A 27,546-nucleotide genomic window follows, 5' to 3' on the forward strand; every position below is an offset into this window, starting at 1 on the left:
CACCACTTGTTCAACAATCTAGTTAGAAAATGCCTAATAATAATGAACCAGGAGGTGTTAAGTTTGTGAAATTTTACACAAAATTAGGGGTGCCCTGGGTTAAGCCTACCTTGTAAAGTAAGTGGCTTTGTCTCTTTTCTGTTATCCATCTTTTCCTCCAGGGAGTACTTCTGGACACCACATTTACCCTCTCTGTACCCCTTGTCCTCCAGTGGTTAAGACTTAAACAGACTTGTGGTCAAACTGGCAAATGCCTTAACCTCTGAGAGATAGTTCCTTCCTCTGATCAAACCGACCCCATAATACTGAAGGGCGGCCCTCCTACCCATAGGAGCTATTAGCTGTTAGCTTCTCTTCCCTATTCTCCATCCCCAAACTGACTTTCAGGAAAAGAGGGTGCTACTGGTCATTGACATCTTACCAACAATGCATTTTATTAAATCCTTTCTCTGCAGTTGAAGTTATCCTTTTCAGGGCAGAAGAAAGCCCTTTTTTTGCACTAAACGCAAAGCCAGCCTGCAGCCCTTTCTAAAAATCCCCAAATCTCACTTGCTTGTTTTCTTTGGTTACTCACCAAACCCTGGAAAAAAAGCCAGTCTGGGGCAGCCTGAGTGCTCTGCTCTCTGTTATGTGGTCCCAGTGAGTGTAGTGCTATTTCAGATTTGATCAGCAGACACACCCAGAATGCAAAGAACACAGCCACAGTCACCAGAATGTTATGTGCTTATATGTTATTGTTACTTGAAATAATGATGTAGGGAAGTGCTCAGGGTGCAATACTTAAGGAGGTGCTCACCTCCAGGTGTCGTCCTGCACTTATGTGACCCTGGGAGGGAGTGCCTCTTTAAAAGTTAAGCCCTGAAGGACATGGCCTTTAGGTGGGGCACTCCCTCTCAGAGAAGCAAAATCTACCACCCCAAAATGTGCCTCCTCGGCATGTGAATTATTGTTATTATTTTTTAAATGCCTACAGCACCTGGTCTTCCTAGGTGGTCTCCCATCCAAGTACTAACCAGACCCAACCCTGCTTAGCTTCCAAGATTAGATGAGATTGATCAGGCATGTTTCAGGGTGGCATGGCCATAGACCAGGCTGATGATTTTTAAGAAACAAAAGATTCAGGAAGTTGTTGGGGTTTTTTTGTTTTTTGTTTTGTGTGTGTGTGTGTGTGTGTGTGTGTGTGTGTTTTTAACCTCTTCCGTAACTGCCTAAAAGAAGTTAGATAGGGGGCCTATTCCAGGAAGAGAGCTGTCCCCAGAGAACAATAGAGTGTGAATCAGATGTGGTAGACTAGAGGAAAGTTAGCAAGACCTGTACACATTCCTCTGTGTCCCTTTGTCACTGTATGGCATGGCAAACCTTTGCTCTTCCCATTTCCCTATGAACTGTATCCGTCCCTCTCAAGTCCCAGACCCCTACTTTCTTCTCCTTTGCTCAGGAAGTTATATAAGCCTCAGTCACTTGACTGTCTGTGGGTCTCATTTTCTTATAGAGCCCTTGTATATATGAAATTAAATTCGGTTTTCTCCTGTTAATCTGCCTCATGCTGATTTAATTCTTAGACCAGACAGAAGAACCTAGTATGGTAGAGAAGAAAACTTTCCTCTCTAACAGTAGGCTCAGAGAGTGGGCTCCTTCAAGGTTCACCCTAAACACATCACTTGCCTTACCTTAGTCTTAGCCCTACTGTAGGAGGCCTGGGCCCAAGTCCACATGATGACGTTATCTCACCAGCCCTGCCACAAATTAGCTATGGGACCTTGGGCAGGTCAATATCCCACTTTTTTGCCTGTTCTGGCTTTATGCTTCTAGGGTTACTTTGCTCCCTTTAGCAATAAAGCAAGACAATTATGGAAATATGCATTACCTTAATCTATTAGGTCTCAGCTTAAATTTCATATCTTCTCTGAAACATTTCCTGACCATGTAGACCATTCTCTGTCACGTTCTCTTCACAACTTGTTTGTTTTATTCACAGAGGTTAGTACAGTTTATAATATAGTGTTTCATTTTATGGTTTTCTATCTGTGAGGATAGTCTAGACAATGGTGCAGTAATAAACCCCCGTAAATCTCAGGAGCTTAAAACAATCAAGGTCTACTGCTTTCTCACTCCACATGTCTGTTGTGTCGTCTAGGAGTCTCAGCTCAGGGACCAGGCTGATGAGCAGCCACCATGTGGAGTACTTCACAGGTCATCATGCCAGAGGGCAAAGAGAGCTCCAGGGGACCTCACTTAACTGCTCAGCCCAGAAGGGATACACATTACTTCCAGCTATGACTCATTGGCCAGAACTAATTGACGTCCCCACCCACTCACAAGGGACCCCTACCACTGCACTCCTAATATGTGCGTGAAAGCAGAAAGCCAGAAAGATGTGGTGAGATGTTATAATGATTTCTGCATTATTTATTTGGTTTTGTCTGAATCTTCTCATCAGAATGGCCCATCAGGACAGGATAGTCTGTCTCGTTCAGCATTTTACTGCCCCTAATACTGGCATATAGTTGATGCTTAATAACAACCTGTTGACTGACTACTGATTCTGGTAGTTTAGGGTTGGTGACTAAGACTGTTGGTTGAATGAATGTCAGCTCCCAGGAAACTGCTTGGTTATGAGAGGACTCAGGAACTCAGCTTTCTATGTTAATTGGAATCTCCTGAAAAGGGAAGAATAATTACTCTAACTACTATTTTTCACAATTTTCTCCTTGAGGGTCTAACTGCAGAAGCGAATGGATAAGAACCTCTGGGAATCTGGGAGCATAGTCCAAAGTAGTGATTCCAAATGAAATCTCTTTGTAATTTTATTCTTCATCTTAAAAGCTAATGTGAATTTTATATTTTGTTCCATATTATATCCATGGTCATAAAAAAAAGTTTTAAAATATTTAACTGAGCTTAAATTAATTCATGCTTCAGGAACATGTGTCATACTTATCTCGTGGTTTCAAGGACTCCCTAACAGCCCATTCCCAGGGTGGTATGCTCCAAGCCAGAAAGCACAGCCCACCCCTCTCCTGACACCCCCCTCCCCCACATGTCCAGGGTGGTATGCTCCAAGCCAGGAAACAAAGCTCTAAGCCTCCTTAGACAGCTTCTGGGGCCTTAAGGCTTAAGCTCAAAGCATTAGGAACACCCTCTGAATTTTATTTCTTTTCAGTGGTGACTCTTTTTCTCTGATAGGGATAAAATTCCTATTGTATGTGGTAATTTGTCTAATGAAATAAGAAGAGGTGATGACAAAGCCTTAATTTTTTTCCCCTATAGGCTGATGAACTAAATTCTTCTAAACCAGTGTTTCTCAAATATTATTTGTTTGTTTGTGTTCGTATTTGTTTTTGTTTTTTACAGAGCCCCACACTAAGTGTGTTTTATATCACTGCCTGTAATGGACACTGTCGGTAACCCCCATGCAGACTGGTGCACCCTCCCCAGCTGCTGAAATTGGCAGCTGTCTTCTTCAGAAATTGCCCTTGGCTGAGCAGGAATTGCCTTTTCAGAAGGTTATGCACCTCTCTTCTTCAGAGCGGCCTGCAGCCAATGAACCCTGTTGACTGACAGCAGGGTTCATAAAGTTACTCCCTTGTCTCAGGCAGCACCAGCTTTGGTACAATTCAAGCTTCAGAGCTCCTTATGGGATCAAGGTTCAGAGTACACCCCTGCTCGGTTCCTCCCCTGTTCCACCCACCTCCTTTCACTGCCTTTTTTTCCTGAGAGCACCCTCTAAAGAGATCTCACACATCCCCTTCTTGAGCTCTACTTCTAGGGAATCTGACTTATGACACTACCCAACACATGCACGCACACATCACACACATGTACCTGAAATAAAATTTCAAAAATAATACACTTACTTTATTTATACTTACTTTGTGTGATCCATTCTAATATTTTCTATACTGTTCTGTTTGTTTGCTTTTTTAATTGCTCATTTGTGACCCTCTAACAGGTCACAGCCTTGCACTGTGGAAAACACAACACTAAACCTTTCCGAGTTAACCTTTTAAAGGCTGGTGTTTGGCACCTGAGCAGTTGAGGGGAAAAGTGGAGCAAAGAGACTGTCTTACTGTGCACAGTATCGAGAGTTTAGAGACACAGGACATTGATTTTCATAGGGCTGAGCCTCTTAAGGGAGCACCAGTGCCTTCTGCCAGTGAGGGTGGCCACCAACCTCCTCCACACTCCTCGCTGTTCTTCCTTCCAGCAGGAATGCACTTCCTCAGGGTTTTAGTATGAATGGGGATTCCACGGAGATAAAGGAGTTTTTGACCTCATAGAAATGCACAAAGATGGACATATGAGAACGTTGATTTTGGCGTTGTCTGCGATGGCCAAAGCAGAAACATCCCAAATGGCCATCACTAGTGCAACCAGATAAAGAGTAATATGTATCTGTTAAAAATAATGAAGTAGGTATCCAAGTACAGAAAATTTCCCATGATACACTAAGTGTAAAAATTAATTGGCCCCACAGATCACCTATGCAGTTTCATTTTTGTTTTTTTTTTAAATTAAAAAGTATAAATTGTCAGTTATAAAAGTATTTACAAGGATGTAAAGTATAGCATAGGGTATAAAGTAAATAATATCAAAATAATTATGTATGGTGTCAGATGGGTATTAGACTTATCAGAAGATTACCACATAAGGTATATAAATGTCTAATTGCTATATTGTACACCTGAAATGAATATAATAATGAATGTTAACTGTAACTGGAAAAGAAATTTTAAAAATTAAAAAGATAGTAAAATAAGAATTAGTATGTATATAGTAACAATACAGAAAAATATACTCAAAATTCTTTGCAGTGATCACCTGCAGGGGAGTGATTAGGGGAAACTTGCTTTCTAGGGCATACATTTCCATAACATTTTAACATATTATCACAGGAATTATTTACTTTTGTAATCAGAAGAAGTGATAATTTTGTTTTCAAAAAAGTCACAATAGCAGCTCTTCAGCAGGTAAGGTGTGCTTTGCAAGAGTCTGAGATAGAAACTTTTTTTAGGAGTTCATGCCGGAGGCAACATGTTTGCTCCAACAGGCAGAAATATTAAATAAAATACAAACCGAGAAGATTTATAAGCCATAGCAAGGCTCAGAAACTAGCTAAACATCCCTATGTACCAGAAGCAGAAAAGAAACCCCCATCAGGAAGGAGGACTGAGGCCAAAGCCTCCTCAGCCAGGTTCTGAGAGCTGGCAAAGGGGCTTCGTTGGCCCCAGCAAGGCCACAGGGATTAAAAGAGGTTGGGGTGTGAGGTTAGGGCGAGGGGAATGCAGAGTGATGCTTACTGCTGGGAATGGGAACTGGGGACTGGAGGCAGCCCCCAGCTGCTGAAAGGAAGCTAGAAAAAACTGTCCAGAGATTTCATTTTGGGTTTCGAAATCAGGGGTGCATCTTAAGATTGACTGGGAACTCTGAAAAATACCATTGCCCCAAATATTTTGATTTAATTTTTAAATTTTTTCTTTCTCCTTCATCCTCCTCTCTGCTAAAAGTCTCCCTTGGAGAACTTAATAGACATCTAAGATTGACGCCTCATGGAAACTTTGGGCTTATGTAGGGGTGGGAAATACAGATACAAACTCTGTCCAGGCACTCGACCTAGCAAACAGCCAGCTCGGAGCTGAGACCTAGGGTTTCCCCATCATGACCTCAGAATGGGCATTTCTAACCATCAGAAAGGTATGCTTTGGGACTGGAGGTCCTGGGGAGGGGACCTAACAACATGAGATAGAGACACAGGGAGTCGGGGGAATGTCCACCCATAGGCAAATGAGCAAATTCATAGGTATGTGATATATTTATATAACAGAATATTATATAATGGAGAAATTTAATAACCCAGCATTAACATGGCACCAACATGGATAACCCTCAAAACCGTGGTGGTGAATTATAAAAGTAACTTGCAGCATGACATGGCATGTTATAATATCATTTATTTAAATTTTAAACTATAAGGAACAAAAAGTATATATTGTTTTGTGGCTAAATACATATACACCGAAACTATAAAAATCGTCATGAAAATCAAGCACACTGACTTAAGGACTGCAGTTACCTTTAGAGACAGGTAGACAAGTAATAATAAGGAGGAACAAACCTGGGTAAACCTCAAAGGCATTATACTGTGCCTAAGAAGCCAATGTCTAAAGGTCGCATAGTTTATGATACCTTTTATGACACTTATGAAAAGATAAAACTAGTGATGAGAACAGTTTAGGTCAGGGAGCCATACGGGAGTTTTATGGGGCAATGGAACCCTTCTGTATCCTGATTGTGGCGGCAATAATGTCGATCTGCAATGAATTACAATTTATAGGACTAAAACTTACAAAGATAGAAGACTGGTTAATTGCCAGGGGCTGGATGGAGGCTAAAATGGAAATTTCAGTTTGGGAAGATGAAAAAGTTCTGGAGATGGATGGTAGTGATGGTTGCAGAAAAATGTAAATGTCCTAAATGTCACTGTATACATTTAAAAAAAAAAGTTAAAATAGTAAATTTCATTATGTATCTTTTACTACAATAAAAAAAAAAGCAAATAAAAATCTTATAGGACTGGATACCAAAAGAAGGAGAAAAAAAGCCAATTTTATTGAATTTTATTGCATGGTAATTAAAACAGAACTAAAAAAAAATAGCTGAAGTAAATATTGCAAAATGTTAAGATCAGTTAAAGCTACATGACAGATACATTCGTGTCTGTTACTCAATTTTCTTCACCTTTCTGCATGTTTAAAATGTCTTAATAAGTTTTTAATAGTTTAAGGTAGAATTAAAATTTTAGGGCAGCAAGAAGCTTTTGAGATTATTCCTCCCCTATTCCTTCCTCAACAGAGAGAACTGAGTTTTCTCAGCTAAAACTCTTGACTCCAGGCCACTGTTTTATCCACGCTGATAATTTGGAACTGAAGTTTCTAATTGATAATAAAATTAGACTTCTCCAATTAAGGAGAGCTTTTGAAATGCAAAACCCACAAAGAGTGTGCTCAACTTCCCCTAGTCCATAGGAAACAATTTCTACATAATCAGAACACCCAACTAAGTACTCTCAAGAACAGAATTAAAATTTAATTAGCAGCTCTCTTCAAAAGAATGTTAAAACAATTTTTAAAGGAAAAGTCACAAAAAGTGTCGATTTTACTCTAAGATATTCAAATTGATCTCATGAAGCATTTTAGTTTGTTTCATTTCATCTTTGCATCCACCTGTCTTTGTTCTCACCCACTCTCCCGCTCCCCTAAGTACAACTTCACAAGGAATAGCTTCTGTGACCTCTTCTCACCCTGTGCCTAGAGTGAGGGTTGCTCGAATTAGAACAAAGTTTCTTTAGAAAGTAATACTCTGCAAAATTCTCAGATGAAAAGGTCTTCTGCCATCATTGGATCTTCAGGGTTCTTGGTCTCAAGCAACAGAACTGACTTCGAAGGCCAGGAAAACCAGGCCTGCACAGGGCAAAAGGAAGAAAGCCCAGCCAAGATCCCCTGACCCGCACCCCCACCCCCCACCCAAACATAACCCTATGTTATTCATGCTGCTTACGATTCTGCCTTTGGTACCATTGCCACCAGTAGGATTCTCAACTTGCTGCAGCCACCATGAAGAATTTCTCAGCTGATAGAATGTCTTCTATGTCATTCTGTCGAGATTGAAGGTTCTGGGCATGGACATACAGTTGGCTAAGCCTAGGTCCCCAGCCCATTCTCTAGCTGTCAGGAACTTCTTTAAAGACAGTCTGAGCCCCACATTTCAACAACACTCACACAGCGAAGGACTCTCCTCTCCCAAGTAGGGAGAGAATTCAATGCTGGGTAGCAAAACAAGCAAGAATTATCTACCCTAATAGATTTTCATAGGCTTCTTAGTATCCACCTGCTTCCCTTCATTTCCCCTCATGGCTCCCACAGCCCCTGTGCTTCCACCTAAAGCCATGGCAACTCTTCTTTGTGCAACCAAAAATGTACCCACCCCTGTCCCCAAAGGGACCCATAATTCAGGCAACTTTGAAAGTCCTGCTTCTACTCTTATCTCAGCACTTCTCCACTCAGCAACCAAACTGATCCTTGTAAAACCTACAATAGATCTTGTCACTTCCCTGCCTAAAGCCCTCCAATAGCTCCCACATCACTCAGAGAAAAAGTTACATCTTCACAATGGCTGTCTAGACCCTATGGTATTACTCCCTCCTGCCTGCTTGATCTTGTCTCCCATTGCTCTCCCTCTCATTCTGCTCCAGCACCCGCCTCCTCCCTGCCTTTCACACACACCTGCTTGTTTGTGTTTCCTTCCCTCAGGTTAACGCATAACTTGTTCCCTGTACTAATAGTCTTCCCAATTCCCCTTAAATAAAATAGTACCCCATCACTCTTCCCTCACCTCATAATTAAACTGTAATTACTCCTGCTTAAGTTTCCTTTATATTATCACAGCCAATGGCATTCTATGTGGTCATTTGTTTCTTGTCGATCTCTTTCTACTAGAACGTAAGCATGACTTTATTTTTTTCATCACGGCGTCCTCAGAGCCGAGATCAGGGCCTGGTTGTGAGTAGATACTCCATAAACGTCAGTTGTTGCCTAAGTGGAAGGTGAAGTCAGCTGCTGAGAATAAAGGGCAGGGAAGAGATGCGATGGTGTCTTTGATTGAGGAGGAGTGTCGATGGGGTTTGCGAAGAGGAGACAGTTAACCAGGAAAGATGAGGCTTGTCCTAGCCATGATGAAGACATGAGTGAGGCTGGAGATCATGTAACAGGAGCAAGGATCGGTGGTTGAGTCGTTGCTTTTTTATCAGCCCCACTCAGCCGCCTAGAGGTATGTCGAGAAGCAACACTGCACTTATTCAGCCATACGTGTTGACCAAGTGGGGAGGGCAAAGGGGACAGGAAGCAAGGATGTTGAGATTCACACGCAAGAAAGTCTGAGAGAACGAGCTTTGGGCTCTAAGCTGCATGAGGAGGGAAGACAAGGAAGTGGTTAAGAATACAGATGATTGCAGGTGAAGGATGGTGCTCTGTCCTAAGGAGACTAATGGACAAACCATCCAGAAGGATTTCTCCTGAGGAGTGGAGAGCCAGGCCAGTAGGTTGGGGAGAGCGAGAAAATTAATGCTAGGAAGTGCGAGACGGAGGGAAGGCACATCGAGTCTGAGTGGCACCTTTGAGCAAATCAGTATTGGGTGATGCATGGGGCTAGGCCAACAGGAGGCAGATGGACAATATGGTGTAATCTTTCCGAATTTTTAGGAATTATATGCTCTTCGGTCGCAAGAATATCTTCATTTTTTATTGTTGTTACATGCATTATGATTTAGCTGAAATGATTAATTTCCCAATGATACTTAAAGATCTTTTTTATTGTTGAACTACTCAGGTATTAATACACTAGAGGATCTAATGTAAAACTTGGTGATTATTGTGGATAACATTGTATTATATAATTGAAATTTGCTAAGAGAGTAGAACTTAAACATTTTCACTTAAAAAAAAAGTCAAATATGTGAGGAGATGGATGTGTTTATTAACTAGATGGGGGAAATTCTTTCACAATGTATGTGTATATCAAATTACTATGATATACACTTTAAATATTTTACAATTTTATTTGTCAGTTATACTTTAATAAAGCAGACACTTTTAAAAAGTATGAAAGATATTTTAACAAAAAAGGTTTACAGTAGTCTTCATTCTAATTACGCTCTTATGCCCAAGACAGAGACCAGATCTGACTCCTCAAGTAGGATCATTGAAAGGATATTGGGTAGCTCTCTGGACTTATAGAAAAACTGGAAAGACAAACTCAGAAAGCAGAGAGGCAAGGCAGTAGGTAATGCAGCCAGAACCCAGTGTCTTCTGTGGTCATATTAGCAGTGGCTAACGGAGTAGCGAAGATGACCCAATGAGAGCTGGATCTCCCCACAGTGGCTACAATGATCTTGTATTACCCACTACATTTCTGTTGCCTACAAAATCAGTGTCAAGCCCAAGAATACAGAATGCCAGGCCCCCCACCACCTGGTGGCAGCCTACTTTTCCAGTCTCATCTGCCATGGCTCTGTGCTCTCTCAAGTGTTTTGTCCCAGTTCGGTCCTCACTAATTCCCAAATATGCCATGCTTTAATGCCTCTATGCCTTGGCACAAGGGTTCTTCCCATGATCTAAAATGTTCTTCTGTCCCCTAGCGCCTAAATCAAACTGTTGAGCTCCTACACGCACTTCAAGACCTTGTTAAATGTCACCTCCTATAGTCCAGGTATACACCCAGGTAATATCTCTAGGACAATCCTCATTGTGTTATTAACTATCTGTTTTCATGTTTGTCTTCTTCACTGAACTATTGCCTAGCAGAGGGCAAGGTCAGTGTCTAATTAATTTTAGTTAATTAATTGAGTTACTCTAATTAAACTAAAGGGCAGGGCCTGGTTATTCGTCGCAATGCGGAATTCAGGGCCTGGCACATTTACATGCTTAATAAATGATGAAGAAGTAGCTTACGGAATTAAGTCTCAGAAAATTGAAAAGTATTTCATAGTGCCACTTAATGGATTCCTCTACTTTCGGGCAGGGTCTACTGAAATATGATCAATCTTTTTCTTAAATCTGAGAAGTCTTTGGGCAGACATTATAATACTTCATCTCGTACACTTGAGGAAATGTTTTTATGCCTAATGTGAATTCTTCCTAATGCATTTTTTTTCCAATTCTCTTAAATTCTCCAATCCGTGGAAAGAGAAAAGCTCTTCACTTCCACCCACACAACAACTTTAATATATACAAAAGTAGATAGGGACAGCCACACTGGGCCGGCCTGTAAAGTCTTTTCTATTAGTCTGCTAGAGCTTCTATAACAAAATATCACAGACTGAATGGGTTAAACAACGAAAGTTATTTTCTCATACTTCTGGATATTGGAAGTTCAAAATCAAAATGACGCTAAAGTTGGTTTCCTCTGAGGCCTCTCTCCTTGACTTGCAGATGGCTGTCTTCTTGTTCTCTCTTCACATGGTTGTTTCTCTGTGTGTGTGTGTGTGTGTGTGTGTGTGTGTGTGTGTGTGTACCCTGGGGTCTCTCTGTGCATGCTGATCTTTTTTTAGAAGGACATGAGTCAGATTGGATCAGGGCCTACCCTAATGCCCTTATTTTAACTTAATTAAAGGCTCTATCTCTAAATACAGTCACATTCTGAGGCTCTGGGCATTAAGACTTCAATATATGAATTTTTGCGGGGTGGGGAGGGTGAGACACAATTCAATCCATAACAGCTTCCAAACAAGCATTTTCTCTTAGTAAAACCAAAGAAAAGCTTGCTTGTAGAAAGCCATGGTGCACCTCACTAATTTATTCTTTCACCCATTCTCATTCCATCAGTATTTAATGAGAGTCATTCATATAATGGCATGGTCCATCTAAAACCAACAGAGTGATCCTTCTAAAATATATGTCTGATTATGTCTCCCTTCAGAGAGAAAGTCCTGAATGTTTACCCGAGATCCGGATTCTACACAGCTACAATTCCCTCACATGCTTTTTATGCCAATGAAACTACTTGAGTATAATGGTTCCTCAAATAAGTCACATTGAGTTACTCCTAGCTTTATGATCTCAGGCAAAAATGTGTTTATTCAATAAATGTTTAATCATCACTTCCTTTTTGGAGCTGTGCTAGGCCCTGGGACAGATAACAAAACCCCATGATCAAAGGTCTCCTAATATGGAGGAAATACCAGACGAGTAAGCAAAAATTACAAACGGTCGGTAGGAGTTATAATCTAGATCTATGAAAAAAAATGTATCAGGAGCTCAGAGGAGGATCTCCTTAAATTTACAGAGAATTAGTTTCTCCAGTAAAGTAACACACCCATCTCCAAAATTTGACTAAGAAAAAGGCCAATTTATAGCACAGCTTATACATTGTGTTAATTCTCTGTTGAAATAAATCAGAAATGTGGTTCTAGTTATTAAGAATGAGATAAGTGACATCTTACATAACTAATGAAATGGAAATTGATTACACACCCACCAAAATGTGTGGAGGCCTCAGCTGGAAATTAAAATCCCTTCTTGCTAGCATGAATCCATCTCTGGAGTGTTTTAAAAATGCACACATGAAAATCACATAGGACAACCACTGTGCGAGCCACTCCACCACACCTGGGATAGTCTAGTTCATGAATCGCCTGAAATTAGCAGCCACAGTCTGCCGATAGACTAAAACAGAATCATGCAATTTGTAATGAGGGTTATTTTACTTGTGTTTAAAACCTTCCCTCATGAAGTTACCCAGCCCAGAAAGTTGTAAAAGAAAACTGATAAGAGAACAATAGATATTGTTAAGCTGCTGCGTCATTTAGACTGCAACCTGCCCTCTAAGGTATTATGTACTCCTCTTTGTTTTTACTGCACAACTGAGTTCATGATCAGAAATGAAAATTCTAAGCAGTTATAATGAAAGTAGTAAGTGATGGACTGACTGAGCAAGCAACTTAATTAAATGAGGTAAAATTGATATCAGGTTCCAAGGAGTTTGGGTTTCAGTGATGTGTGGGAACAGGAAAAGAGCCTTGAGTCACCTGAGGTGGGGAGTGGGAAGGGGGCCCTGCAGGAAGCCAGGACTCTCAAAGGGCAGCACTTTCAGAGAAAGGTAGACTAAAAATAATGTCTTCATGAGTGCACAGATCAGGGAAGTGTGTCTTCACCCACATTCTGGGTAAGGAAAAATGTCAATTCTTATGGAGTATTTATTAATTTATTGCCTCTTAGTGATAAGTTCACCTTTTAGTACCTGGTCTTTGATGATGGGTTGGACCCTTCAAGCATTTCTCCTTTACAGTAAGCATGATACAATGTTTTGTCAGCAGAGGGCGTTAGAGGGACACCGCAAGAGGAAGGGGCTCCTCCTCCTGGTTCCTGTGTGCTGGGTTTGGCTTTTCCTTGCTCTTGCTGCATGTTTGGCCAGCAGTGTGTTTCTGTGGGGACATCCAGTTCTTCACAATCCCTCAATGACCTCAGTGCCCCAGCCCAGGGCTGGGAACCACCTTTTCATGGTCCTCCTGACACAGATCCCATTTGTTCATGCCCATAATGGCATTCCAAGTCCCTGTGTGCACCCACATGACAGCTTGTACCCCAGAGAACTGTTTCCTGCCTGTCCAACACTACAGATCTCCAGAGCCTCCGCAGTAAGCTCCTCTGCCTTCCTGTGAACTTAACTATATCTTCACTAACAAGGTCTAAACCTCATCTTAGGGGAGGGCCCCCGTGCCAAGCTTATCCTTCCTTTCAGTATTTTTTTTTATATCTTTTTTAGTCACTCTCTTATTATAGCTTAGTTATTCCTTAAACTAACCTATTTAAATTATTGTGTGGTTTCTCTCTCCTGACTAAACCCAGACTAATACAACTTGGAAATCGAAATCCCTAGTCTATACTTTATTAAGGGTTCAAATTTATATTACCAAATTTGTATTACCTATATTACCTAGTAGGAGTAAGCACAAAAGCATTGTGAAAGAATATTTCCTCAACTTAGTTTGCACGGCATTCTCATAGAAAAAGCATACTGAATATGAATTCACTATCTAAAAATTTAAAACTCACAAAAGAAGTAATCCATGGAAAGTGTTGTCAAACATAACAATTATCAGGCTTAGAATTACAATAATTTCTGATAATAAAACAATCTAAAAGAAAAGATTATAAGTATGCTTAAAAGAAAATTGATACTTTAGAAGAAATTACTTTAAATGTAAAGGGACTAAACAATTCAATTAAAAGACAAAGAAGGTAAGATCTTTGCTTCATTTCTTGATTTGGATGGTGTTTATATGCATATGTTCATTCTATGAACATTTATGCATTTATTTTTTATGATTATCCACTTTTCTGAAAGTATCATATATTTCATATATACACTTAGAAGAACATATACATTTATATGTAATTTAAAGGTCAAAAAAACTAGAAATGTTTTAGAAATACATCACAATAAAACACAATATTTCAAAACTTTTGGGATGTAGATAAACCAGTATTTATAGAGAAGAAATTAATTACTTTAAATAACTATACTAATAAAGAAAAATCTATTAGCTAAGAAAATAAAGTAGACAAAGCAGATAGTAAATCCAAAGAATGGAGAAGAAAGGAACTCATAAGGTTAGGAAAAACATGCTTGAGAAATTGTGAGTATTATTAGCTTTTCTGGTGTTAATTTGTCATTTCCTTCACGGGCAGCCCATCTGTGCAAGTAGGACACCTGCATTTTGAAACTGCTTTTGCCCCCGGGCTTTTGTTGATTTTGGCAAACTTAGACTTCAGTTTTAATAACCTCCTAGAATGAGAAAGAAGGAAGTAATGGCCCAGGGCTCGTTCTGAGACTGGGAATCTAATAGGAAACTCTCTTGCATATGAAGCTGGACCACACCCTTGAAGGAAGGTAAACCAGAGGTAGATCTGCCCTGAACCCTCCGCAGGGCACGACTGCAGGGGTTGCCTCAGTGCCAAGGGCAGCTGGTTGTCAGCTTACCTCCCTAGTCCTCTGTTTCCATAAATTCTGGCCTGATAGTTCTTTTTGATTTTGTCATTTCTATAGCACTTCTACTAGATTTTAAAATGTAGTTTAGGAAATACACACACACACACACACATTTTAGATAGCATTCAGATTTATCACTAGGAAGGGCTTGAATTCTCTAGCCCAACGTTATCAGAAACCAAAGCTCTATATGTGGTAGAAGTATAAAAATCTATCTGGGCGTTACACGAACCAACTTAGGGACAGTGGTTACTGCTAGGGTAGAAGGGAGGTGAAGAGGTGGAGGTGGAACTTTAGTTTTATTCGTAATGTTTTATAACTTTAAAAGAAAACAAAAGATCTGAAGCAAATTTGCAAAATATTAACGTCCATTAGATCCCGGGAGTAGGTGCAGCAGATATTGGTGGATTACTTACCCAATATTAATTCTTTTTCTTTCTTATTAATGGAACCTCAATTTCAATGAAGTTGGTTATGTCATTTTTCCAAAGTCCCTTTTATCCCAGAATGGCCATATTATATAGCTCTAGCCAAAGAGAGATAGGCAAAAGTCCCAGAGAAGGGCAGTAAAACAAAGACAACAAAGTTCCGTGTATGGAGCAGTCCCTTTTCTGTCTTTTTCCTGCCTGAATTAAAAATGGTGACGATGGCAGCAGCCATCTCCAGGTCGTGAAGATGGAAGCTTCAGGTAGTGAGGGTGCTAAAGGTAGGGAAGAAGCAAGACAGAAGTCTGCTCCTTGCGGACATCTCTAAGACACCATATCAGCTTTGGACAACTTCTCATTATGGCAGAAAAACAAACTTTCTAAACCCACTTTTATTTTAATTTTTCTGTTACAAGCTCCTGAGCCTAATCCTATGCGGTGCATTGGTACGTGGATTTTATTACATTATTTTTTTTATGTTGGAATGTCTCATAATTAATTTTAAAATTTAAAGAAGTAACAGAAAATATGGGAAAGTAGAAACAATTTTACCAAATGAGTGCAGCCTCTCTGCTCTGTTGAGACTGGCCGAAGGGAATTACCAGCTGTATCAAGACGTTCCCTCTGTTTCTGAAAGAGCTATTTATGCAGAACCTGATTTTTTTTTTCCAAGTTTGAAAAAAATCAAAGTAGAGTAGTGTTCAGTTCTGCTGCATTTGATCATTTCTTTTGTGCTCCTGAACAGCGGTGGCATGAAGATACTCTTCCTGTCTGCCTGATAGCACAATTCCAGCCGGTGGAGCTAAACGTGTTTGACCACTGTTGCTAACATCACTTACTATGACATTGCTTGTTCATATTGTGTCATAAGCTGAATCACATTAGGGTGGTTTTTTTAGCAAACAACAGAAAATAACTAGGTAGTTTAGGCAGAAAGAGAATGTATGGGAAGGAAATTCACATAACTGAAGAGGAGACTTAAGAAACCAAGAGGGGAAGAGGCAGAAACAGATGTCTTCAAAGATGTCAATGGCAGGAAGAGCTCAAAGGCTTTGGCAGATCATTGATTGACTAAATGACTCCAATCCTTATCTCATTCTTGTAACACTACAGTCCAAATTCAAAGGCATGTGTGCACATGTGTGTGTATACGTGTGAGAGAGAGAGAGACACACACAGAGATGGACAGACAGACAGAGACAGACAGACAGAGACTTATTAGCTAAGCATAAGCCTTAGGACTTCTTGTGTGCTACCAGGGTTTGGACTTGAAGAATATGATGAACAGAGCCTTTGGATTTTGAAAGGAAGATCATGGAACTGATTTGTTGTATCTTTGGACATATTTAAGAGAGCTCTGAAAGTAATTCGGGCCGCTGTAAGGAGGGAGTCCGGATGCCGGGCAGATAGGACAATGACAACTCTCTATTGCTGAGGCATACAGGCAGAAAGAAAGTAGGTTTTGTTTTTCAAATCCTTCCTAGAGATTCCTTGAACCACTATTTCTCTACAGGATTAATTATGTAAATAGTGCTAGTGGAAAATCCTATTTCTGCAGATATTTTTGAAAGGATAGTTCTAAATGTTCCTGTCAAATGAACGCATAGATATTATTATCAACTGAAAAGCATATTGCTCAAAACAGGGACTTAGACATTAATTCGGTTAGACATTAAAATCAGAAAAGATAAACCTTTAAATTTATTTTTAAGAGGACCTTTTAACTATGTCCATGTGAATAGTCCATCACCTCAGTTAATAAGAGTTATTAATATTACAAAAATCCAAAGATTACTTCAAGGTAAAGTGTTACTTTATAAAATCATTTATTTAAACAAATAAAATGTTTTAAATCAATAAATATGTAGACAATGACTCCCTACATACAATAAGTTAGATTTACCTTTGAAAAAAGCTTTGAAAATCTTTGGAAATTACTTTCTGAGAGTGTTCAATATTTTCTTCATCATTTTAAAGTTGATTAACTAAATGGCAATTTTGTTTTCTTGGAACTTAGGTTGACATTTCAATTTATTTTTAATCTGTCTTTTTGGTGTGCAGTCAAAACCGTCGAGCATATTCAAATATTAAGTTTGAAAAAACTGTTTCGGTTTGTAGTTCAGAATAATGCACAACACACACACACATTTATCTCCCCTTTCTCCAGAGACTGCATTAGGATGAAACTAATGGAATAAAAAAAAAAGGGGGCAAATGAAGAGAACAGAAGGGACCATGGATGGATGAAAGATTTCAATGCATTTAAGAAGATGAAAAGTGGGTTGAGACGTTCACTTCTAGGAGCATAGTAGGTTGACTACTGTGAAGGTTTGTGCTGCTAAAAACTAAATCCGACATAAATTACAACACGTGTGACTTTAAATGCATTGCTGAGATCACAAGAAAGTGAGGGGAATCTCTAAAAGCCAAAGGTCAAAAAAAAAAAAAAAATAGAGAAAGGAAGAGGGGAGGGAGAGAAAAGGGGAGGGAAGAAGCAGACAAAGAAAAAGGATAACGGAGCCAGACCCACAGGGAGGTGACAGTGACCAGTATAATGTAAGTTAATCCTTCATGTAGTATATGTGTTTCTAAAACCATCAAGCTATGGAGTTTTGCTTAATAAAAAGAACAGGACATATAGGAAAGCTAGAATTTGGGAAAACACTCCAAACTTGTGCAATCTCATAAAAAACTTTCTGAAATATAATAATAAAAATAAACAAGTACATATATATATATATATATGCTACCGCCATTTTAGTTTTCTAATGAACAAATATGATAATAATCACAGACAAAACATATAAGCACACTTGCTGTGGTGAAATGTTCCTTCTTCTGAGTCATGGAGAAGAGGTAGAAGGAAGGACAACATGCTTAGGCTGAAATTTTGTGACTCCGGAGGTGGAGGGTTAAGGCTTATTGAAACCCTCCCTTCTCTGTTTCCCAGGTTCCTCCTTTCATAATGAAGCTGTTCGTGCAGCTCCAGATAGGGCCAGACACGACTGCCATCCTGCTGCTCTGGGTACTGGAGTCATTAGCTCTAACTCCTCACAAAGGCTTCTCAGTCCCAATTAGTACAAATGATGATTGGAAGTATCCGTCTCTCCTTTCGCGGTGCTTTTTCACAATGTTGTCTCTGATGGAATGCAATGTGGACTCCTTTGTTTCCTGGATAGCACATGTTCACTCGTTTCTTTTAAATTTATAATTCTAAGCTTCTTCTCAATACTTTAAGACTGCCCTTGTTTTATTTACAACTTAGATTCATGTAACCTGAATGTTTACTTGTATTTGGAATGCTGTCTTAAATATTTATATTCATATAAGAAAAAGTGCAATGCATGCTTATAGTTTATATGGATAAACTGAGGAAAGAGAAAAGTTGAAGGGTGTGTGTGTGTGTGTGTGTGTGAGTGTGTGTGTGTGTTGTATAGCCTTCCATGAAACATTGTATTCAACAGGGTAGCTTTTTTATTTTTTTAACCCGATATTTGGCTGAAGCACAAACATAGTCAAATGTGAAAAATTGTAGATAGGCTGACACAATTTCTAGTTTTAGTGATTTTATTCCGTGGCTTATTTATCCTAAATATATAAAGTTGCCCATTACAAACAAAACAGAAGAGATTTTAATGATGGAAAAAAAGCAAGATTGCCCTAGAGGCACATGTTGATAACAGCTCTGCAATCTGAAGACTGAACGCTTTGGTCCATGGCAAAGATAGTGAGCTAAATCTGAGATTCATCCTTTAAGCTAGGACCCTTAAGGAAGGCTGAAGTATTCTTGGTTGTACCCCTAGGTGCTGGAGGAGACAACTGTCCAGCTTCTCTGGATGGAAATAAACAAACCTAGGCTCTCAGGATTCCCACAAGCCAATCTCCTTCATGAGGCATAAATTTTAAACAAAATACTAACAAATCAAATCTAGTAATATATAAGAAGCATCAGGCAAGTAGGAATTATTCTAACAATTCAAAGATAGTTTAATATTTGTGAATCAGTTTTTGTAATTCACCACAGTGACAACAAAAATGTGAGGTGAAATATATGGTCACCTTAATAGGTATATAAAAGCATATGATAATTACTCTTAGAAAATTAGGAACAGAGGTAAACTTCCTTAATCTGATAAAGAGTCTAGCCAATGAAATAAGGCAAGAAAAGAAATCACAAGGATTGGGAAGAAAGAAAGACTGCTTTATTCACAGATGATATGGTTGTGTGCATAAAAATCTTAAAACATCAAAAGGTAATTTCAGAAATATTAAGTCAATTTAGCAAGGTCCTTGGATCCAAAGTCAACATTTATAAAACACTTATCTTTTTATATGTCAGAATACACAAATAGAATATGAGGTTACTTTAAATGACACCAAAAATTCAAGCCATCAGGAAAATACAAATAATAAACATCATACCCTCACACTTGAATGGTTGTGACAAAATATCAAGTGATAACTCTACTACATCACTGGTAGGAGTGCAAATTTGTACAACTACTTTGGAAATCTGTTTGGCACTATCGAGTACAGTTGAACATATATGTACCCTATGACTTAGTGATTCTACATCTAGGTATAGACTCAATAGAAATATATACTTAACTTTATCCAAAAAATATGTGTACTAATGCTTACTGCAGTACTATTCCAAATGTCCAAATATGGATAGACCATAAGTGCCCATCAACATTAGACTGGATAAATAAAGCACGGTATTTTCATAAAATAAAATACTATACAGAAACAGGAAGAAATAAAATATTAGTACATCATCAACAGGGGTAAATACCACAAACACATATGTTGAACAAAAAAAGCCAGATGCAATAGAGGATATATGGAATTGTTACATTTACATAAAATTCAAAACAAGTCGAACTTATCTTTAGTGTTAGAAGTCAGAATAATGGGTATGTTTAGTAGAAAGTAAGACAGAAGGAGCACGAGGGGACTTCAGGTGGCGATAAGTTAGTTCTATTTCTAGATCTTGGTGCTGGTTACGAAGGTGTGTCGACTTGGTGGAAATTTATCAAACTTTACCCTTATGATTTCTGTACTTTTGGGGTATAATTATTCTTTAATTACAAGTCTTTTTTAAAAGAAAAGAAAGATAAAGCCTAAAGAAACCGGGAGGTGAAAGAGGATGATACAGGTGGGAAGAGGGAGAGAATGATAATTTTTTCATCTTAAAAAAGCGGGGAGTCAGTGGGTATTATTATTCATAGAACAAGAAATGTAGTCTTAACTATTCTGAGGTTGCAAAGGTGGTAAAAAGAGAACCCTATGGGCTAGGTGGAAAACCAGAGGAGAGAAGGAGCAATTGGGGGGGTCATTTTATAAACTATATAAATGTCTAACCAATGTGCTGTATACTTGAAACTACTAATAAAAAAAAAACGAAAGAAAGAAAGAAAGAAAGAAAGGAAGGAAGGAAGGAAGGAAGGAAGGAAGGAAGGAAGGAAGGAAGGAAGGAAGGAATCACAACTAGTGATAAAATTACAAAATGAAGGTGTGTGGCAGGCAGCAGGGGGTGAAGTAATGAACTAAATCATCTTTTGTCATAGCAGGAAATTAATGGACAATGCCAAAACTAGATAAAGAAACTAAGTTTCTTAAAACGATGGCTATTTATTATTTCTCATAATTCCGTGGGTTTGCTGGGCAGTTCCTCTGTTGGTTTTCTTGGGCTTGTCATGGGCTGCATTCCCCTGGAGAGATGGCGAGGCCGGCCATTCCAAGGTAGCCTCACTTGCTTGTGCTGGCTGTTAACTGGACTACATTAGTTCTTTTCCACATGGCTTCTCACTCTTCTGTGGATTAGACCAGCTTCCTTCAATGACAGTTGCAGGACAACTTTCCAAAAAATCCAAGACAGAAGCGATGTTTAATAAGGCCTAGTATTAGAATTTGCAAAATGTCACTTCTGTCTATGCTACTGAACAAAAGAAGTCCCAGGGCCAGCCCTGATTCAAGGGGCAGAGAAAAAACTCTGCCTCTCAATGGAAGGAACTGCCAGGTCATGTTGCAAAGGGGTGAACATAACAGGTTAGGAGGAATTTATGGCCATATTCACAGTCTACTGCCATCTACCCTCCACCCACAATCATTTACATTTTTCTCACTTGCAAAAGAAACAAGAACAGAAAGTTAAAATTGATTGTCTCTGCGAGGTAGAACAGGGGGTAAGGAAGAATGGGTACAGGGTTCTTTTCGTTCTTAGCCCTTCCATATTATTCTTTTAAAACACATGTATGTTCTGTAAAAATTAACATTTCTAATGTTATGTAAGGTTCTGTGCGTATAAACCCCTTGCTCTGAATGAAAATAAAAACTGCAAAGGCAGTTTCCCCTATCCTCATTCCTCATTTAATAAATGCTAAACAGTATTTACTGAATATGGATTTTAGGAACTATAAGATCATTTAACTAGTCAGAACCAACATTCATCAGTTTTGCCCTGCCTTCCCCATGAGACTAATGATTCAATTTAAAAATGTGATTGTATCTGCGAAAAAATGCTTCTTAAACAGTAAGTGTTTTATACCTCACTATGCATTATCCATTGCTCCTGTTCCTGTGTTGTGCTCAGTACTGTATTAAACTGTGTGGAGGCCGCAAAAGGGCCAGAAAATTCAGCAAAGAATTAACAGTCTAGGTGAGGAGACAAGATGACACCCACAAACCAATTATAGTACATTATGCTTGACCATAAGGGCCCATGCAGACAGGGACAATTACTCTTTGTTCATTGCAGCCTCATCCGGACCCCACACATAATAAGACCTTGATAAATATATGTTAATGGAGAGATGGATCAATTACCTGGCAGCCCATAATTCAGAGGCTGGACACAGTACCGTTTTGAGTGCTGGAGGCATCTGAGAAGCGGTGATCAGAGGAGCTGGTTGTACTCAGTTAAGGCACCAAGACAGGGTTTAATTTCAATTAGGATGACAAAGTCACAGTGCCGCAATAGGGGAAGATGAATATTCCAGCCCAGGAGATCCCAGGAAAGGAAAGCCGCACAAAGGTAGGAAGGAGTTCAAACCAGTTTAGGTGGAGGCAGAGAAGTGAGAAGAGGGCTGTAGGGTCTCCCAGAGCTCCTACCTTCTGCCCCTGGAGCAGCTAGACAGCAGCGGAAGCAGGGAGGTCCTCGGAACAGGATGGAGTGGTGAGAGACAGGAAGCACTCTGGGCACCTGTGCAGGAGGGAGAGAGCAAATCCTACCACTCAACGGGCCAGAGGGAACCATAGTCACAAGCACTGCTGTCCATCTATAGAGAAGAACTCCCTTTTCCACACACTTGTATTCAGCACTCAGTCTATATTAGAATTATCCAGGAAAACAGATGTGAATTGGACATTCTCCCGTTCACTGAGATATTAGAGCCTTTCACAGTGGGAGAGATCCCACTTAAATAAATAAGGCCTTGGAGCATTCCAAAATGGTGTACAGCCAGCCCTGAGCTCAGGCACACCTGGGTTCCCATCCTGCTTGCAGTGCTTGCAGCTTGAGATCCTTAGGCAAGTTAACCTTTTACAGCCTCATTTTTGTCACTTGAGACCAGTCCCTGCCACACAGGTTGTGAGGATGAAATCAGGTTCCCATGTGAAACTCTCAGAGGCTGCCTGGCTGCCTGGCAGCCTTAGTAATGTTAGAGAGAAGCACAGCTGTCAGACCAGGGAGGCTGGGTGAAGGTGCCATCTTTCAATCTGGACTTTAAAACAAGTAGAATTTAGATATGCAGAGATTGTGAGCCAGGGTGGTCCAGGTGGCAGCTAGAACAAGCTCCAACAGAGAAAAACAGAAAGCCATGAATGAAGCCTGTGGAGGAAGCAGGAGCTATGTCTGGAAGGGCAGATGAGGTATTCTGGGGTTCCAGAGCAAGAAACCAGACTTTGTCTGCAGTCAGCAGGGAATTGTGAAGAGTTTCATCAGGGAAGCAGCTGAGTCAAAGGAGGGGGTTAGGGGAGTAGGCAGGTAAGGATGGACTGGATACAGAGTGCCTTTCAAATAGATCCACTCTGACCATTCTGAGAAAGACCTAAGGTTGAGAGGTAATTCTCAGGACTGTATCTCTTTCACAACTGGCTTCAAAGAGAAGATTGGATGACAAGAGAGAAGATAAAGGGCCACGTTAATGATTGGAGAGGCAACATGGTTCAGAAAAATATCGATACATCCCGTCTAATCATTCACCTAAAAGCGTCTGAAAGTACAGCTCTGCAACACTGACCAATGAGCTAGAGTCTCGATGTGGTCTGGCTTTGAGCAAAGTGGAAAGTGGACTGCTCTCTAGATCTTCCTCAAACCTCTTTAGGGTCCCATTGCCCGATTAGCGTTCCCTTCCCTCAGTTGCCCAGATCTGCGGCCACATCCAAGTACACTGTGCAGATGCAGGTGTGGTGTAGACATTAGAGCCTTTTACAGTGGGAGAGACCTAGTTTGAATCCCCACAGTGCTACTCGCCAGCTGTGGGACAAGGGCAGGTGACTTAACGCAATCGTTAGAGACCTCTGTAGTCAATTGGGATAAAGGTGAGTCCTTCGGCCAGGGACTTACTGACTGCGAGCCTCGAGCCTCGGTCTCTTCCTCCAACATAGAGGAAAATCTATTGAAGTTCTGCAGGCACTGGACCAAAGGTCCCTGTATGTCCCTGACCCCAAGAACTGCTGAGTGTATGTTCAGAGAGCTCACGTGCTTCCATTTCAGGTTGATCCTGAATACACAGACATTGTTTGCTCATAATAACGAAGATATGCCACAGTCTGTGAGAACATCTGAACTTATAATAAATTTAGAGTCAGGTACTAGGGTAAATGTTTCAGAAACTTGTGAGTGTTCTCAGACCAAATTGTTTTTTTCTGAAGAAATTATGTGAAGGGTCAACACTGGTAAAGCAATTCCAAAACGAAATCTTATTCAGTATGTCTTTCTGCTGGTTTTAAAGTAAAATGGATTTATATGATGTTATTTCCCTTTTGAATCTGGCAATGACATAATAAGAGTGTTATTGTCATTCAATATGCCTCCATTGACTATCAAGCCATCTATGTCATATATGTGTGAGAATAAAAATGCTTTCTTGTTGGGAATATAAGGTTCATGACAACTTTTATTTCCACTACATCTAATCCTGATTAGAGTTTTGGGCTAGTGTTTAAGTTTTTATCTCTGTACTGAAGAAGCACGCCTATTCAGTAATGAATGCAGATGTCATAGCATTCACATTTGTCCCACATGAAATGCTATAGAAGAGTCCTCAGGTATGATAGAGTCACCATTTAAATAGAACATAGCCTTTTTTGTTCGATTTCCAACGGGGCTCTACCTGCAATATTTTCTTAGCTCAGGTAAAGTTCCTCATAAAAGTTGGAAATAATAAAATTGTATTTTAAAATATCTCTGAGTAATTCAGGCTAGGCTTTCTTCTATGTAGTCTCAACATGTAAGGTTTTATGTGTTAGTATTAGAAATAAGTTTGAGAGCAGCCTTGCAGATATTTTCAAACCATTCAGGTTTTCCGCCTCATCATAAACACCCCATGAGGTGGGATAAACGTGAGAGAATAATAATCAGAGTTCTTCCTTGCCCAGAACTAAAGCTGCCTCATAAACTCAAGCAGAAAAGGATTGTATTGGAAGCACATCAGAAAGATTAAAGAATCAACAGGAACAACTGTAAGAAAACCAACAGCACGAACAAAATAAAAAACTAACAAAATTAAAAGAAAACTTGATTTGAGGCAATAGAGATATTCAAAGAATAGAAAGTATCAAATCATAAGCAAGCAAGAAAGCTAACAATAACATAAGACAAAGCCATCTAGTATCCAAAGCAACATATAAAAATATATAAAATATATATAAACTTTATATATAGTATATATTAATTATATATAACATAGCTAATATGTATATAAACTTAAGGTTCTGTCTTATGTTATTTTATATGTGTTTATATACACATATATAATGTTATTCTTTAGGAAGAATCAAAAGCAAGAAGATTTGAAATTTAAAAAAATAGGTTTAAAATTTAATTTTAGGGTTAAGAATAAACTATAAGTAAGTCCTTTATAATAAAAAAGTTAAAACACAACTATGTAAGAAATATGACAGAAAAGATGAGACAAATAATGGCTGTGATCCAATTAATAGGTGTTACGGAAAAGTGAAAAAAATGGAGAGAAGGGATTTATTAACAGTAATGAAAAAAATTTCCCCAAAATGAAAGTTATAAGTCATCAGAGAATAACTTTGCCCAACATAATCTCTTTTTTTAAAATTAAATTTATTAGAGTGGCATTGGTTAATAAAATCATATAGGTTTCAAGTGTACAATTCAATAATACATTATATGTATATTGAATTGTGCGTCCACCACCCAAAGTTGAATTTCCTTCTGTCATCACGTATTTGACCCTCTCTACCCCTGTCTACCTCCCCTCCTCCCTCTGGTAACCACTAAATATTGTCCATGTCCACGAGTCTCTGCTTCTTTGTCATGTCCATTTGTTGTTTTAAGTTTTATATCTCACATATGAGTGAAATAACACAATAAAATTTCTAAATGATCCACAACTAGACACATAATATTGAGAATAAGGAAATATTAAAAACCTCCATGATGTTGGGTGGGCGGCAGAATAATACCTATAAAAGTTAAGAAACATGATACTTCTCATAAATAATACCGGGTGTCAGAAAAAACTGGAAGGAAATGATGTTTGAAGATAGAATCGTATACCCAGCCAAGCTATCAATCAAGTGTCATTAATTCAAATAAAGACATTCTCAGATAAATGATGCCTCAAAAAACTACTTTGACTTACTTAAGAAGTTACTTAGGGATATACTCCATCAAAAATTAATGAGAAAACCCCAGAAAGAGGAAGACATGGGATCCAGGAAACAGTGGGCCAACCTAGGAAGGTTATAGAGAAATCGCAGAAGAACAGCTATACCAAAGAGAACAACAGGTTGAAACTTAGGTAGGAGTACATAAGACCAGGAGAAAGACAGAGGCTCTGCAAGAGCTGCAATGTCTGGAAAGCCTTACTAAACGTGAGGCTGTGGTAAAGGCATATTCTTCTTTTTTTTTTTTATCAGAAAGGAAAGAAAGAAGGGAGAAAAGGAGGAAAGGAGAAAGAAAAAGACAAGAGATATCAGGAAGGCCGAATGCTACACAAGGAGGTAGTAATCCAAACACTAGGAAAAGCAAATTGTGAAATGACTTTAATATGATGGAGTAAAAGAAAAGAAAAAGCATGTGACCTTGATATTATCATACTTCCTCCCTTGTGAGTAGTCTGTAGCTCTTGATGTTGGACATTGAGGGACATGTCATCCTAGCATATTGTCCCTCCGTGTAGTGGGCGATAATTAACTGATTGTAATACCACAGATGCTTTTGGGGAGGGGTTATAACTTTTTCAATCAGTCATAGAGAAAGCAAAGGAAACCTTTACTACAACTGCAGGACTGAATGCGAATCTTATGAATGTTGACAATGTGAAAGCAAGATGTAGCTGACAAAAGGGGCTCTAGATTAATTCAAAGGTTGCCTTGCGTCCTTCATAAGAATGAAATTGCTGAGGAGGAACCCAAAGCAATTCCATCAATATGGAATGCCTAAATCCTACGTTTAGCAAATTCAGAAAATCTGTTTCTCATCAAATTGCACTTTAGAGAAGTAGCTCCCTCTTATAGGAGGTAAGAGATGAAAGAAAAAGAGTGATAACCTTATCTTTCACAGGGGGGAGTAAACTACTGACTGAATGTGGTAAAACAAGAAATGAAAGTTTAAGCATAGTATTTAAAGTTAAACATATCAGCAATTGAGGAATTTTTAGAAAATACTGTGAGTATGAAAATTAGGAAAATAAGAGGTGGGGGAAGTACAGGGAGGGCCACGTGATCTAAATCCCTGTCTTATTATTACTATACAAGGAGTCAAAAGAATGTTGTAAAGTGGTGAAATTAAGAAACAGCGATACAAGCTTATTATTTTGAATTATGGAATAAGCCACAGAAGAATAAAAAAGAGAAACAACTAATAACGTTGCATCAGGAGAATGGGAGTAAGGCTTGAGAGAGGTAAGCCAGGAGAGTGTTGCTCTTCAGTGAAGGCTCTCTCTGCTATTTATTTTTACCAAATACATCAACATGTCAATAATAATTTTAGGTGGAGTGTGTGTGTGTGTGTGTGTGTGTGTGTGTGTGTGTGTTTTCCTTACAGGCAAGGACCATACCTTAGCCATCTTTGTTTTCCTGGGTCTAGCCTAGTAGTTGGCACAATAGCAATAAAATAACGACATTAGGAAAATTGTCTACACGTTAAGCACCTACAATGCCCCCACACACTGAGCAAAGTGTCTCATATAAATATTGTCATTCCTTACACAACCCTACAAAGTAAACATTCTATCTTTCTAATAAAGAAATGGATTCAAAGGAGTTCAAAACAAGAAAATTTCCAAGGACATACCCTTGGTTAATAGCAGGATTTGAACCTAGGTCTGAAAACCAGCAGTGTCTAAATCGAAGTCTGACTGTCTCTAGGAACTGG

The 27,546-nt window shown here is 39.2% G+C and overlaps 1 long non-coding RNA gene and 1 pseudogene across 1 annotated transcript in view; one reads left to right on the forward strand and one right to left on the reverse strand.

Annotated features, from left to right (window-relative positions):
- The window catches only part of LOC107518613, a 61,533-nt gene that overhangs the window by 14,070 nt on the left and 19,917 nt on the right, over positions 1 to 27,546 (forward strand). The gene's annotated exons all lie outside the window — the stretch shown is intronic.
- Positions 965 to 1,088, reverse strand: LOC118601435 (annotated as a pseudogene).

Source organism: Rousettus aegyptiacus, unplaced genomic scaffold, assembly GCF_014176215.1.
Source record: "Rousettus aegyptiacus isolate mRouAeg1 unplaced genomic scaffold, mRouAeg1.p scaffold_m13_p_3, whole genome shotgun sequence".
Lineage (NCBI taxonomy): Eukaryota > Metazoa > Chordata > Mammalia > Chiroptera > Pteropodidae > Rousettus > Rousettus aegyptiacus.